This window comes from Capricornis sumatraensis, chromosome 12, assembly GCF_032405125.1.
Source record: "Capricornis sumatraensis isolate serow.1 chromosome 12, serow.2, whole genome shotgun sequence".
Classification (NCBI taxonomy): Eukaryota; Metazoa; Chordata; class Mammalia; order Artiodactyla; family Bovidae; genus Capricornis; species Capricornis sumatraensis.
Genome location: NC_091080.1, coordinates 65,225,834 through 65,239,896, shown reverse-complemented (window position 1 = coordinate 65,239,896; position 14,063 = coordinate 65,225,834).

Sequence of the window (14,063 nt, the reverse complement as noted above, 5' to 3'; positions counted from 1 at the left end):
AGGATCTAAAGTGTATTTTTTTGTTTTGGATCAAGTATTCTGTCAATTAAGTTAATCTGTTTAATATTATTGCTCAAGATCAATATATGATCACGGATTTTCTACCTCCTTTTTAATTTTTGAGATAAAGCTGTTAAAATTTCTTACTCGATTTACAGAGTTTTCTACTTCTCCTTGACGTTCTGTCAATTTTACTTTCATGTATTTTAATGCTCTATTATTAGGTATGTAAACATTTAGGTTTGTAACAACACCACTTTACCACTATGAGATGAATGTCTTTAATCTCTGGAAATATTATTTTTCTGAAATATACTATATCTGTTATTAAACAGCCACTCCAGCTTTCTTTTTGATTAATGTTAGCATGGCATATAATTTTTGGCCCTTTTACTATTAACATAAGTGCGTCTTACTATTTAACATAATTTCTTTTAGACACATATAACTGGCTTTACAATTTTCCCTTTCTCACTAGTTTGGATCAAATTAATTATAATCTACCTTTATAAAATGCATATGTATAATACATATGTATATAAACATAGATAATATATGTATGTGTGTGTATGTGTGTATTTTTTTCATTTTACTTGTGCCTGGAGTTTGTTGAGATTTTTGGAACTGTGGGTTTATAGTTTAATCAATTTGGTAATTTTCATATCATTCTTTCTCAAATATTTTTTTTACTACTCCTTTTCTGCCATTTCAGCCAAACTCCCTGCTTCCAACTGCAATTATAATTAAGATTTCAGAGTTATCCCAAAGTTCACTAATATCTTGCTCATTTTAAAATTATGTATTTTTCCCTGTGCCTTTCATTTTGTATATCTGTTGCCATATCTTCAACTTCACCAATCATTTCTTCTGCAATAGTCTGCTGTTAATAACATTGAATGCATTTTTCATCTCAGCCATTGTAGTTTTCACCTCTTGAAGTCTGGCTATATTTTGATATCTTTTTTCTCACTACTTCCCATATTCAACTTTTCCTCTAGCTTTTAGAACATATGGAATACAGTTGTAATAACTGTTTTAGTGTCCTTGTCTGCCAATTCTAGCATCTGGATCAGTTTCAATCGATTTATTTTCCTCGTTATGAGTTGCATTTTCCTGCATGTTTTCATGCCTGATCATTTTTATTGGACATTAGACATTGTCAACTTTACCTTGTTGGATATTAGATATTTTTCTCATACTATATTCCCAACCTTTGTTCTGGGAGACAGTCATGCTACTGAGAAACAGTTGGAGACTTTCTAGTCTTACATTTAAAATTTGCTAGGTGGGTCTGGAGTAGTGATCAGTCCACGGCTAATTATTTCCCACCACTGAGGTTAACATTCTTCTGAATACACTACCAAATGTTCAATGAATTATGAGGGTTTCCAGTCTGACTGATGGAAATAGGGTTTTACTCCCAAAGCTTGGCAAGCTCGAGTTTCTCTATTCTAATCCTTTTAGGCGGTTCATTTCCACGGCTCAGGTCATTTTTCACATGCTTTTACTGATCAGTCCTCTGATGAACACTTGTGGGATCCCCTTGACAGATCTCTAAAGTTCTCTCTCTGTGCAGCTCTATTATCTCAACACAGTCGTATGAACTCAGCTACTTTGTTCTCCCTGGACTATTGAATTTGTCTCCTCTACTCAGGGAGCCTGCCAAGTTCTACCTGGATTTTTTCTTGCTCTGTGACCTGGAAACTCCCTCAAGATGGTAAACTTAGACAATTTAGAGCTCACTTAATTATTTTTTTTCCCCTATCTCAAGTCACTATCCTCCATTGCCTAAAGTCCAATATCTTGAAAAGCATTGTTTCATTCATTTTGTCCAGTTATTTGTTTCTCTTAGGAGGCTAGATCCAGCCTTTGTTACACATTGATCATGCTTATTGGCCAGGAACGAAAACTTCTCTAAAACAGATATTTTAAAAATTGGCATAGTCCCCACGTTGCCTTTTCAGTTTACGGAGTAAGAGCAATTTTGACCACTGAAAATGCTTGGAATTTATATACCTTTCAAAACTATAAGCTAAAAACAACATTATACTCTTGGGGGAATCAGTAATTAATGCTGTCACCAAAACTTTAAAATATGCATGGATTAGTATTCCTGTTACATACTCATTTAAAGTGCCTGCTGGCTAATACAGTTAGTGATTATTCTTACTATATGTCAGTGAGTTATTATGAACTTACTCAGCTGTTTACTCCAATTACAAATCAACACAATCTCAGGACCTATTATTCATTTATGGATCTTTCAAACACTAAAGAAAGGAAATTATTCTAATAGAACCTGGCGACTCAAAATGATCAGGAACCATGGATGACTTTGTACATTATGTTTATGAATAAGATGATAAATCCTGGAACTTGATACTTCTGTAAACTTATTAGTTTTCCAGTAGCTTGCATATGTAAGATAATTTACTTCAAGGTGAAAAAAAAAAAAATCACCACATTTGAAAACTCCACCCTAGGTATATCTCTTTGAATTTCAAGCTTACCTATACTACTTTGGATATACAGTTCAGAACAGACCCATTTACCACGTTGACTCAGAAATCTGCTAATTTTTAGTGAAGCCCATAGGAAGACAAGACTCTCAGGCTGGTCCAGCCTTCAGTGTTCTCTCACTTGGACCTGTGGCATCATCCACATGTGTAAGACAGAGGTGCTTCAGTTTGCATTTGTATTTCAAAAAACAAGTCATATAACCACCTAATTAAGGGATAATCTTTTTTTTAAAGTAAAACATGGCTCAAAGAAAAGAGGAGGAGAGAAAAGCAGTGGAAAAAAACATACAGAAAACAAGATTAGGGAGTGAATCAGGAAAATGAAAAATAGAGGGACAGTGGATTTTTCTAGATGCACATTTCAACCTAAGTCATGCTCCAAACCTAAACTCCATTTGTCCACCGTAGTTTTCCATCCTCCGCAAACAATTCCTTTCCACAGATATTCTTACCTCCCACACTTAGAACAGCATCACATGTCACTTGGAATTTATAATGCTTTTTATTTTGCACATCACTAAAACATTTGCCTGTTAGGCAACAGGATTATCATTTCTCTCTCTCTGCCAAACTAGGTACTTCTCTTTCTCATTCTGAAGGAAAGAAAATCCAGGATAGGAAACTTGACAGCCAGTGCGTCATTTCTAGGCAGCACATACAACTATATCTGTGGACTCTAAGGACAGTCAGTATGACTGGGGTTTTAATGGTAATTAAGAAATTAAAAATTTGAACATAAGATACATTACTTTTTAATGATATACTAGAAATATTTGAAGGAGGAAAAAGGCTTATCTGTACTAGAGAGATGCTTTTTGGAAAAACTGATTCTTGAATCTCAGATCTCTTTTTTTTAATATGTGTTCAGTGCAAACCTAGTAAATATATCTAGCTCTTCAGGTATGACAAACACAAAACTTTGTAATGACAGCCTCTATAAAATATTTAACATTTAAATATTCATACTATTTTAAAAAATTAAGATCATCACTCAATAGGCTATAATATTGATACTCTTCATTTTTTAACTGGAAATTGTACTGCCTTTCCATATAGCATAATGAAATCTTTTTCTCACAATCTTGTTTTTTAGTGTTAACGTTTTTAATATTATATGATGAAAAATATAAAATATAATATCTTTTTGTTCATGGGATTAAACTTTTCATCAGGGTCAAAGGCTTTTTCTGCATCTATTGAGATTATCATATGGTTTTATCTTTCAATTCGTTGATACGGTATATCACACTGATTGATTTGAGTATATTGAAGAATCCTTGCATTCCTGGAATAAACCCAGCTTGATCATGGTATATGAGCTTTTTGATATGTTGCTGAATTCTGTTTGCTAAAATTTTGTTGAAGATTTTTGCATCTATGCTCATCAGTGATATTGGCCAGTAGTTTTCTAGATGTCCATCAACAGATGAATGAATAAAGAAGTTGTGGTACATATACACAATGGAATATTACTCAGCCATAAAAAGCAACGCATTTGAGTCAGTTCTGATGAGGTGGATGAACCTAGAACCTATCATACAGAGTGAAGTGAGTCAGAAAGAGAAAGATAAATATCATATTCTAATGCATATATATGGAATCTAGAAAAATGTACTGAAGAATTTATTTACAGGACAGCAATGGAGAAACAGATATAGAGAATTGGCTTATCATGAGGAGAGGGTAAGATGTATGGAAAAAGTAACAAGGAAACTTACATTACCATATGTAAAATAGATAGCCAATAGGGAAGGCAATGGCATCCCACTCCAGTGCTCTTGCCTAGAAAGTCCCATGGAAGGGGGAGCCTCATGGGCTGCAGTCCATGGGGTCGCTAAGGGTCGGAGACGACTGAGCGACTTCACTTTCACTTTTCACTTTCACGCATTGGAGAAGGAAATGGCAACCCACTCCAGTGCTCTTGCCTTGAGAATCCCCAGGGATGGGGGAGCCTGGTGGGCTGCCGTCTATGGGGTTGCACAGAGTCGGAGACGACTGAAGTGGCTTAGCAGCTTAGCTTAGCAGGGATTTGCTGTATGGCTCAGGAAACAGCCATACAGGGGCTCTGTATCAATCTACAGGGGTGGAATGGGGCAGGAGATGGGAGGGAGGTTCAAAAAGAGGGGGGATGTATGTATACCTATGGCTGATTCATTATGAGGTTTGACAGAAAACAACAAAATTCTGTAAAATAATTATCCTCAATAAAAAAAAAAATTTTTAAAGATTGTTTGCAACAAGAACAAAAGTACTTCTAAGTTTGATTTACCTAGAGTGATGTTCTTCACTCAATCATGTCTGACTCTGTGACCTCATGGACTGTAGCCCACCAGGCTCTTCTGTCCATGAAATTCTCCAGACAGGAATACTGAAGTGAGTAGCCATTCCCTTTGCCAGGAGATCTTCCTGACCCAGGAATCAAACCCAGGTCTCATGCATTGCAGGCAGATTTTTTTATTTTTTAACCATCTGAGCTACCAGAGAAGCCCAGAGTGATGTTCCAGAAAAGCACAACTACAGTACATAAAGAAACAAGGCATTGCCTCCTTCACTTAGCCTTCTGCTTAGAGTTTCAGGATTTGGGAAAGACTAGGATATCAGTCTTACGTGGTCAGTGGTGTGGTCATAACATCAGGAATCAGACTTGGGGTTACCTACAGGGCCTCTGTCCCAGCGTGAGGACACTGTTAGTTTTAACTGGATGGGTGGATAAGGAGACAGTCGAGGCCCACAAGTAGATTTTCACTGGTAACACAGACAGCAGCGAATCAGTCCTCATAGATCAGCGTCATCAAGGCCCTGAGGGAAGCTTATTTCATTGACAACTGTCCTTTACTGTAGCAAAGAAAACATTTTTGTTTGAAAACAGCGTGGCTCTCCTTATTACAGCAGCTCTTTCTCTAAAAATGAAAGTTCCAGAGAGAAGATTCCATTTGGCTCCAGCAAGGACATGTTTCATCAAGGGGCAATGTATTGAAGACTCCTGTGGGTAACCCTTATCCTCACACCTTGACATCTGTGGGGTGGCCTCCAAGACTTCTTGAGATTCACTAATTCTGTATTATCACCTAAGGTGACAGTCAGAAGATTTGTTCAAATACTAGGCAGGAAGCCTTGACATAAAGATAGGCTGAGAAAAACACAAGACTGCCAATTCAATCACTCTGAAATATGAGGATTCCATTGAATGCTTCCCTGATGGCTCAAGTAGGAAACAATCTGACTGCAATGCAGGAGACACAATTTCAATCCCCAGTTGGAGAGGATCTCCTGGAGAAGGAGATGGAAACCCAGTCCAGCATTCTTGTCTGAAAAATCCCATGGAGAGAGGAGCACGGCGGGCCATAGTCCATGCAGTCACATAGAGTCGGACACAACTAAGCAAGCACACACTATTGAGTGCAGATGTTTAACGTGATCATTGTCTCTATTTCCAGCACAGGACTTCATGTGTGCCTTGGACATGAGCACCTAAAGGTGGATCACAACAAGTGCCATAAAGGTAGTGAACTTCTCATGCCATTTCTCCAAAACTACAGATATTTAACATCAGTCAGTTCAGTTCAGTCGCTCAGTCGTCTCCGACTCTTTGCGACCCCATGAATCGCAGCACACCAGGCCTCCCTGTCCATCACCAACTCCCAGAGTTCACTCAGACTCACCTCCATCGAGTCAGTGATGCCATCCAGCCATCTCATCCTCTGTCGTCCCCTTTCCCTCCTGCCCCCAATCCCTCCCAGCATCAAAGTCTTTTCCAATGAGTCAACTCTTCCCATGAGGTGTCCAAAGTACTGGAGTTTCAGCTTCAGCATCATTCCTTCCAAAGAAACCCCAGGGCTGATCTCCTTCAGAATGGACTGGTTGGATCTCCTTGCAGTCCAAGGGACTCTCAAGAGTCTTCTCCAACACCACAGTTCAAATGCATCAGTTCTTCAGTGTTCAGCCTTCTTCACAGTCCAACTCTCACATCCATACATGACTACAGGAAAAACCATAGCCTTGACTAGACAAACTTTAGTTGGCAAAGTAATGTCTCTGCTTTTGAATATGCTGTCTAGGTTGGTCATAACTTTCCTTCCAAGGAGGAAGCGTCTTTTAATTTCATGGCTGCAGTCACCATCGGCAGTGATTTTAGAGCCCCCCAAAATAAAGTCTGACACTGTTTCCACTGTTTCCCCATCTATTTCCCATGAAGTGAGGGGACTAGATGCCATGATCTTCATTTTCTGAATGTTGAGCTTTAAGCCAACTTTTTCACTCTCCTCTTTCACTTTCATCAAGAGGATCTTCAGTTCCTCTTCACTTTCTGCCATAAGGGTGGTGTCATCTGCATATCTGAGGTTATTGATATTTTTCCTGGCATTGTTGATTCCAGCTTGTGCTTCATTCAGCCCAGCATTTCTCATGATGTACACTGCATAGAAGTTAAATAAGCAGGGTGACAATGTACAGCTTTGACATACTCCTCTTCCTATTTGGAACCAGTCTGTTGTTCCATGTCCAGTTCTAACTGCTGCTTCCTAACCTGCATATAGGTTTCTCAAGAGGCAGGTCAGGTGGTCTGGTATTCCCATCTCTCTCAGAATTCTCCACAGTTTATTGTGATCTACATAGTCAAAGGCTTTGGCATAGTCAGTAAAGGAGAAATAGATGTTTTTCTGGAACTCTCTTGCTTTTTCCATGATCCAGCAGATGTTGGCAATTTGATCTCTGGTTCCTCTCCCTTTTCTAAATCCATCTTGAACATCTGGAAGTTCACGGTTCATGTATTGCTGAAGCCTGGCTTGGAGAATTTTGAGCATTACTTTACTAGCATGTGAGATGAATGCAATTGTGCAGTAGTTTGAGCATTCTTTGGCATTGCCTTTGTTTGGGATTGGAATGAAAACTGACCTTTTCCAGTCCTGTGGCCACTGCTGTGTTTTCCAAATTTACTGGCAAATTGAGTGCAGCACTTTGACAGCATCATCTTTCAGGATTTGAAACAGCTCGACTGGAATGCCATCACCTCCAATAGCTTTGTTCGTAGTGATGCTTTCTAAGGCCAACTTGACTTCACATTCCAGGATGTCTAACTCTAGATGAGTAATCACACCATCGTGATTATCTGGGTCGTGAAGATCTTTCTTGTACAGTTCTTCTGTGTATTCTTGCCACCTCTACTTAATATCTTCTGCTTCTGTTAGGTCCATATCATTTCTGTCCTTTATTGAGCCCATCTTTGCATGAAATGTTCCCTTGGTATCTCTACTTTTCTTGAAGAGATCTCTAGTCTTTCCCATTCTGTTGTTTTCCTCTATTTCTTTGCATTGATCGCTGAAGAAGGCTTTCTTATCTCTTCTTGCTATTCTTTGGAACTCTGAATTCAGATTCTTATATCTTTCCTTTTCTCCTTTGCTTTTTGCTTCTCTTCTTTTCACAGCTATTTGAAACCCAAATGAAATATCCCTAGGGATCTTCATATATAAAGAAATGCTTTCACTATTCAGCCTAATCTCCATGAAAATGAAAATGAAAGTCACTCAGTCCGACTCTTTGCGACCCCCTGGACTATATAGCCCATGGAATTCTCCAGGCCAGAATACTGGAGTGGGTAGCCTTTCCCTTCTCCAGGGGATCTCTGTGAAGGCATCTTAATAACAACTATCGATTCCTTAGGACTGGAAATGTATGACTCTGGAAGTAAGGAAAGTCCTGCCTCTATTTCTCTATTATATTTGACTATTTTTTTCTCTCAGAATTTGCTTGTCTCAAATAGGTGGGTTATTGCTTTCTCTTTAGGGTATTTATATTCATTTACATATACATATATGTATACGTACACACACGTATATACAGAATATGTTGGTATATCATAGTATTCATATATAATTAACTGTATTTTACATTTTCACTTCTCTTCTTTTCACAGCTATTTGTAAGTCTTCCTCAGACAGCCATTTTGCTTTTTTACATTTCCTTTTCTTGGGGATGGCCTTGATCCCTGTCTCCTGTACAATGTCATGAACCTCTGTCCATAGTTCATCAGGCACTCTGTCTATCAGATCTAGTCCCTTAAATCTATTTCTCAGTTCCACTGTATATTCATAAGGGATTTGATTTAGGTCATAAATGAATGGTCTCATGGTTTTCCCCACTTTCTTCAATTTAAGTCTGAATTTGGCAATAAGGAGTCATGATCTGAGCCACAGTCAGCTCCTGGTCTTGACTTCTCCATCTTTGACTGCAAAGAATATAATCAATCTGATTTCAGTGTTGACCATCTGGTGATGTCCATGTGTAGAGTCTTCTCTTGTGTTGTTGGAAGAGGGTGTTTGCTATAACCAGTGCATTCTCTTGGCAAAACTCTATTAGCCTCTGCCCTGCTACATTCTGTACTCCAAGGCCAAATTTACCTGTTACTTCAGGTGTTTCCTGGCTTCCTATTTTTGCATTCCAGTCCTCTATAATGAAAAGGACGTCTCTTTTGGGTGTTAGTTCTAAAAGGTCTTGTAGGTCTTCATAGAACTGTTCAACTTCAGCTTCTTCAGCATTACTGGTTGGGGCATAGAGTTGGATTACCATGATATTGAATGGTTTGCCTTGGAAATGAACAGAGATTATTCTGTCGTTTTTGAGATTACATCCAAGTACTGCATTTCAGACTCTTTGGTTGACTATGATGGCTACTCCGTTTCTTCTAAAGGATTACTGCCCACAGTAGTAGATTTAATGGTCATCTGAGTTAAATTCACACATACCAGTCCATCTTAATTCACTGAATACTAGAATGTCGACATTCACTATTACCATCTCCTATTTGACCACTTCCAATTTGCCTTGATTCATTTGAGAAAAGCAAAGGAGAAAAGGAAAGATATACCCACTGGAATGCAGAGTTCCAAAGAATAGCAAGGAGAGATAAGAAAGCCTTCTTCAGTATCAATGCAAAGAAATAGAGGAAAACAACAGAATGGGAAAGGCTAGAGATTGCTTCAAGAAAATTAGAAATACCAAGGGAAAACTTCATGCAAAAATGGGCTCAATAAAGGACAGAAATGGTATGGACCTAACAAGATATTAAGAAGAGGTGGCAAAAAAACATAGAACTAAACAAAATAGATCTTCACGACCCAGATAATCACGATGGTGTGATCACTCACCTAGAGCCAGACATCCAGGAATGTGAAGTCAAGTGGGCCTTAGGAAGCATCACTACAAACAAAGCTAGTGGAGGTGATGGAATTCCAGTTGAGCTATTTCAAACCCTAAAAGATGATGCTGTCAAAGTGCTGCACTCAATAAATCAGCAAATTTGGAAAACTCGTCAGTGGCCACAGGACTAGAAAAGGTCAGTTTTCATTCCAATCCCAAACAAAGGCAATGCCAAAGAATGCTCAAACTACTGCACAATTGCACTCATCTCACATGCTAGTAAAGTAATGCTCAAAATTCTCCAAGCCAGGCTTCAGCAATACATGAACCGTGAACTTCAGATGTTCAAGATGGTTTTAGAAAAGGCAGAAGAACTAGAGATCAAATTGACAACATCTGTTGGATCATCAAAAAAGCAAGAGAGTTCCAGAAAAACATCTATTTCTGCTTTACTGACTATCCCAAAGCCTTTGACTATGTGGATCACAATAAACTGTGGAAAATTCTAAAAAAGATGTGAATACCAGACCACCTGGCCTGCCTCTTGAGAAACTTATATGTGGGCCAGGAAGCAACAGTTAGAACTGGACATGGCACAACAGACTGGTTCCAAATAGGAAAATGAGTACATCAGGGCTGTGTATTGTCACCCTGCTTATTTAACTTCTATGCAGAGTACATCATGAGAAACGCTGGGCTGAATGAAACACAAGCTGGAATCAAAATTGCCCAGAGAAATATCAATAACCTCAGATATGCAGATGACACCACCCTTATGGCAGAAAGTGAAGAACTAAAGATCCTCTTGATGAAAGTGAAGGAGGAGATTGAAAAAGTTGGCTTAAAGCTCAGCATTCAGAAAACGAAGATCATGGCATCCGGTCCCATCACTTCATGGCAAATAGATGGGGAAATAGTGGAAACAGTGTCAGACTTTATTTTGGGGGCTCCAAAATCACTGCCGATGGTGACTCCAGCCATGAAATTAAAAGACACTTCCTCCTTGGAAGGAAAGTTATGACCAACCTAGATAGCATATTAAAAACCAGAAATATTACTTTGCCAACAAAGGTCTGTCTAGTCAAGGCTATGGTTTTTCCAGTGGTCATGTATTGATGTGAGAGTTGGACTATAAAGAAAGCTAAGCACTGAAGAATTGATGCTTTTGAACTGTGGTGTTGGAGAAGACTCTTGAGAGTCCCTTGGACTTCAAGGAGATCCAACCATCCATCCTAAAGGAGATCAGTCCTGGGTGTTAATTAGAGGGTTGATGTTGAAGCTGAAGCTCCAATACTTTGGCCACCTGATGAGACAAGCTGACTCATTGGAAAAGTCCCTCATGCTGGGAAAGATTGAGCACGGGCTGAGAAGAGGATGACAGAAGATGAAATAGCTGGATGGCATCACCGACTCGATGGACATGAGTTTGGGTTACCTGTGGCAGTTGGTGATGGACAGGGAGGCCTGGCATGCTGTGGTTCATGGGGTCGCAAAGAGCAGACATGACTGAGCTATTGAACTGAACTGATATTTTACATTACTTGAAATTTAAAAAAAGAAATAAAAATAAATCCTATATGGCACTGGAAGAGGCTTCCCTGGTAGCTCAGCTGAGAAAGAAAATGTCTTCAGTGCAGGAGACCTGGGTTGGACATCTGGGTTAGGAAGATCCCCTGGAGAAGGGTTAGGCTCACCACTCCAGTATTCTTGGACTTCCCTGGTGGCTCAGACAGTAAAGGATCTGCCTGCAATGTGGGAGACCTGGATTCGATCCCTGGGTCAGGAAAGATCCCCTAGAGATTGGAAGGGCTACCCACTCCAGCATTCTGGCCTAGAGAATTCCATGGACAGAGGAGCCTGGCAGGCTATAGCCCATGAGGTCACAGAGTCAGACATTACTGGGTGACTTTCACTCTCATGGCACTGAAAAGGGCACCATTCATCATTTCCAAGGCTTTACACTTATAAGTAATTTCCAAATTATAGCTTCTCTCATGAGTATTAACTTACTGAATATCGATTTCATTTGATGGGAAATTAATATTCATTTAATGGCATGGGGCCCTGGTTGAAACAGGCCTAGATGTAAAGTAGATTCTCTTTCATTTCCTCTCCTGTGGCATTGATTTTGATTGTGGAACAGAAGGTATGAATTTATAACATGATGTGTGATTGAGTAACAGCTGTCAGTAATTGGAGGCAGCAAAGATCGTAATGAAACCTCAAGTCATGAAAAATTTACCTGATTTTTGTTTCACTACAAAGACCCAAAAATCAGCCTAGGTTATTGAAACATCTGGCTCAACTTTTGAGTTTTTTCCACCTTGAAAATCCTACCTCAAATTGTTTCTATAAGGGCAGACGACTTGATTTTTTTGTTCCTGAATTTATGGATTAGGGTTGCCTTTCTCCAAAGTGATAAAATGTTATGTTAATATGTTTTATATTGAGATATTTGCACTACTCTGAAATATAGATCCAGATGATTAAAATTTTTTCCAGGAATGAGTCTGTGTAAATGAAATGCATGAGTTTTCAAGGGTTTTATTTATTTATTTATTTATTTATTTTACTTTATTTTACTTTACAATACTGTATTGGTTTTGCCATACATCAACATGAATCCACCACAGGTGTACACGTGTTCCCAATCCTGAACCCCCTTCCCACCTCCCTTCCCATACCATCTCTCTGGGTCATCCCAGTGCACCAGCCCCATATTTGATAACACTTCTGTATTATTAAACCTATTGCAATTAATTCTCAAAATATTTTCTCCAGGGAAGAGGAGATCTTACTTAATAATTTAAAACCTATTTAAATTTGCCCAAATAATAGAATAATTCTAGGGTGTATAATGGAATGAAAAGTCCAGACAGCCGAATTCTTCATGAATGCCTAGACAACACTTTTTTTTTTTTAATGTTTTTGCTTCATTCCTCCTTTTTAAAAAAGGAAGATAACTATTATGAGAGAATCAGAGATATTACAACACTACAAAGATTTCTAAAACCAGTTAAATATGCCTTTTATGGCATCTTTTTCCTGTCCATAGTTTAGAGATTAAAAGAACCAGAATAAGGAAATTAAGAGAATATTAAAACCCAGGTTTCTACACTATTAAAGAATGTAATAGAATCACCAGACACCAAATGAAACAAATATAGCAACCTTACATTTTGCTAAAATTCACTGTTACCTTCCTCAACTGATTTACAGCAATAACTCATAAGCAGCTAAACCTACATATTCCAGGTGGACTCTTTATCTTTTGGTTTCTTTTACAGGAACTTTCCAACAATTATTTTTATGGTGAGGATAAAATTCAGATGTGCTTTTACAATTTAACAGAGTCTTTCCATCTCAGCGTTGGGATTACCAAGATAGCAGAAGACATAGATCCACAAAGGACTTTTTATAAGGGATATTAAAGTAATTGTCAGCAAGTCATCCGCATGTAAACAGAATCTCTTGTGTCACGTGACAGTAAAAGCAAGTTTCTGGGCTTTTAAAGGTTCAGAACTATTGTCTGAAGAGGGTGCTAAAGTCAACGGAAATGGAGAGAGGCAGCTGGCAAAAGGTTATGCACACAAAGTATGACTTAAATTGAATACAATCAGATATAGGTTTTTTTGTCCTCAAGGGCTCTAACTTTACAGTTGAACAACTCTCAGTGGAACAACTTGTATAACAGTAAAACAGTAGATTGGATAAGAAGAGGTTTAACTGGCATGCAGTGCTATCTCACTTCGCTGTGAACTTGTTAATTAGCACATAAATTATCACTAAAATGAAGTTAAAGAAAATCAACCTAAACTATTTGATAAAGATAATAGCAACTTCTCTTTTAAATCATCTATTTTATTATTAAATAATTCAAACAGTGAGAAGTGCAAAGAAAAATGTTATAAGCTTTATTTTATCAATATAAACACACCCAGGTTCAGTACACCTTAACATTTTGCCCAATTTGTTTTGAATCTCTTATAATCTTTGAATTGTTTCTCCCTCCCTGATTTTACTTCCCTGCATCCCTCCTCTGAGATATTCAGAAGTCTGAATTTGATGATTTTCATTCAGGTGAAAATTTTTTATATTTTTACTATATACCTATATAGCCATACTATTTTATTTTGAATATTTTAAAATTTATAAAATAGTATATTGTATATATTATTATTTATTTTGCTTTAGGGCACTAAAAGCTATATCTCTAAATTTGTCCGTATTCATATACATCCTGTTAGTTCATTCATTTTAGTTATTTTCCACTGTGTTACATTAATACATTGCACATCAGTTTTCTTTTATGCTGTTAATGAACATATAGATGAATACAGTTTTCAATTAAAGCTAAGCCAGATTTTAATGAATCATTGTGTACATGGGTTTGTTTGTGTTTTTTTTTCT